Source organism: Hemitrygon akajei, chromosome 18 (assembly GCF_048418815.1).
Source record: "Hemitrygon akajei chromosome 18, sHemAka1.3, whole genome shotgun sequence".
In the NCBI taxonomy this organism is placed as follows: domain Eukaryota; kingdom Metazoa; phylum Chordata; class Chondrichthyes; order Myliobatiformes; family Dasyatidae; genus Hemitrygon; species Hemitrygon akajei.
The window spans coordinates 49,495,124-49,498,150 of NC_133141.1; the positions used below are offsets into that span (position 1 = coordinate 49,495,124).

Consider the following 3,027-nt stretch of genomic DNA (forward strand, 5'->3'; position numbering starts at 1 on the left):
CACAGACCCTGTTCAAAGTTCAAAGTAAATTTATTATCAAAGTACATATACATTACTATATACAACCCTGAGATTCATTTACTTGCGGGCAATCACAGTAAATCCAGGAAACACAATACAATCAATGAAAGACTGCAACTAACAGGACGGACAAACAACCAATATGCAAAAACAAAAAGGAGAAAAATTCAATAGTAATAAGCAGTTTGGTCTCATGGTGTAATGGTTAGCACTCTGGACTTTGAATCCAGCGATCTGAGTTCAAATCTCGGTGGGACCTCACTATGTTTTGATAACATTGGAGATTGGGAAGTTGATTGTAAAGTTCAATGGCTCTTTCAATGTCTAGTCGCATAAATGGATTCAAGGGACACAAATACCACATATTATATGCAGAAATTGGATAAATAAATACAAAGTAAAAGACCAGAAATTCAAGATGATAAGTGTAGAAAATGCTGAGAGAGCCCAGAAGCAATCCAACACGTTACGGGATCCTGTAGCAGTTGAACTCAATCTGATTACTTACATGGGCACAATCAAGTGGAAAACATCATTCATCAAAATCTTGCTTTAAAATTCAAACTCATAAATGAAATCACACCTTGCTATGTATACAGGCCTGATCCAGTTTTACAGTCGAATGCCACAAATTATGTTATGACTGATCAGTTATTACAGATAGGACAATCCATAATAACCGTCCAGATATCATACATGATAAATAAATAACAGCAACTTATTTAATAGATATAGTCATTCCAAACATATATAACTTACAGAAATCAGTAAGTGAAAAACACCTGAAATATGCTGAATTAAAAGAGGAAATTGAAAGACTCTGGAACATGAACAGGGTATACTTTGTCCCAATAGTAATATCTACAACTGGTATCATCCCAAAGTCACTACAACAATAGCATTAAACTATTAGGGCTACACACCATGTATGTAACTCTTCAGAAAGCTAAATAATAAATACTACTAGAATAGTTCGAAAGTTCCTAACAATTGAGAAATGAGTGTGCTTGTCTATGCCCATATCTCAGGTTTCACCAGCTTGAGCCAAGAAAATATAAATTGCAATAATAATAATTTAAAAAGTGATATATATCAAGAATATGAGATGAAGAATCCTTGAAAATGAGTCCATTGGTTGTGGGAACAGTTCAGTAATGGGATGAGTGAAATTGAGAGAAGATATCCTCTTTGGTTCAAGAACCTGATGGTTGAGGTGTAATAACTGTTCCTGAACCTAGTGGTGTGAGTCCTGAGGCTCCTGTACCTTCTTCCTGATGGCAGCAATGAGGCGAAAGCATGGCCCTGATGGTGAGGATCCCTGACGATGGATGCTGCTTTCTAGCGACAGCACCCCTTGGAGATGTGCTCAATGTTGCGAAGGGTTTTACCCTTGATGGACTGGGCCATATCCACTACTTTTTGTAGGATTTTCCATATAGGGGCCTTGGTGTTTCCATTCTCAAGAACAGAAGACTCCATCTACTTGTCCTTCAGCCCAAAAAAAGTGACAGCCAGCAGAAAATTTACTTGTGTTGCAGACTCTGCCACAATCATTTAACATCTGTACAGATGTAGGATTATTCCTTGCAGTGAATTCCCTGGCCACCTCCAATGAGGAGCTGCTGGTTGTAATACTGAGGGTCTCCATAGTTTTCTTGCACAAAGCACATGCTTTCTTTATCAGGCTACCCTGGTCCTTTTAGTACACTGTTTAAACCCTCCTATTACCTCTTTCTCATTTTAATGTCAATTCATTAAAAAGCCACACCCCTGAGTAACCATATAACCATATAACAATTACAGAACGGAAACAGGCCATCTCAGCCCTTCTAGTCCATGCCGAATGCTTACTGTCATTGCTTAGTTCCACTGACCCGCACTCAGCCCATAACCCTCCATTCCTTTCCTGTCCATATACCTATCCAATTTTACTTTAAATGACAGTACCGAACCTGCCTGTACCACTTCTACTGGAAGCTCGTTCCACACAGCTACCACTCTCTGAGTAAAGAAATTCCCCCTCATGTTACTCTTAAACTTTTGCCCCCTAACTCTCAACTCATGTCCTCTTGTTTGAATCTCCCCTACTCTCAATGGAAAAAGCCTATCCACGTCAACTCTATCTATCCCTCTCACAATTTTAAATACCCCTATCAAGTCCCCCCTCAACCTTCTACGCTCCAAAGAATAAAGACTTAACTTGTTCAATCTTTCTCTGTAACTTAGGTGCTGAAACCCAGGTAACATTCTAGTAAATCTTCACTGTACTCTCTCTATTTTGTTGACATCTTTCCTGTAATTCGGTGACCAGAACTGTACACAATACTCCAAATTCGGCCTTACCAATGCCTTGTACAATTTTAACATTACATCCCAACTCCTATACTCAATGCTCTGATTTATAAATGCCAACATACCAAAAGCTTTCTTCACCACCCTATCCACATGAGATTCCACCTTCAGGGAACTATGCACCATTATTCCTAGATCACTCTGTTCTACTGCATTCTTCAGTGCCCTACCATTTACCATGTATGTCCTATTTGGATTATTCCTACCAAAATGTAGCACCTCACACTTATCAGCATTAAACTCCATCTGCCATCGTTCAGCCCACTCTTGTAACTGGCCTAAATCTCTCTGCAAACTTTGAAAACCTACTTCATTATCCACAACGCCATGTACCTTAGTATCATCTGCATACTTACTAATCCAATTTACCACCCCATCATCCAGATCATTAATGTATATGACAAACAACATTGGACCCAGTACAGATCCCTGAGGCACACCACTAGTCACCGGCCTCCAACCTGACAAACAGTTATCCACCACTACTCTCTGGCATCTCCCATCCAGCCACTGTTGAATCCATTTTACTACTTCAATATTAATACCTAACGATTGAACCTTCCTAACTAACCTTCTGTGCGAAACCTTGTCAAAGGCCTTACTGAAGTCCATATAGACAATATCAACTGCTTTACCCTCGTCAACTTTCCTCGT

The 3,027-nt window shown here is 39.4% G+C and overlaps 1 non-coding gene across 1 annotated transcript; it reads left to right on the top strand.

The window, feature by feature from the left end:
- The first annotated feature begins 208 nt into the window (after positions 1–208).
- trnaq-uug (transfer RNA glutamine (anticodon UUG)) lies at positions 209–280 on the top strand. Its single transcript has one exon. It is a non-coding gene; the product is annotated as a tRNA-Gln (tRNA).
- Positions 281–3,027: the final 2,747 nt, after the last annotated feature.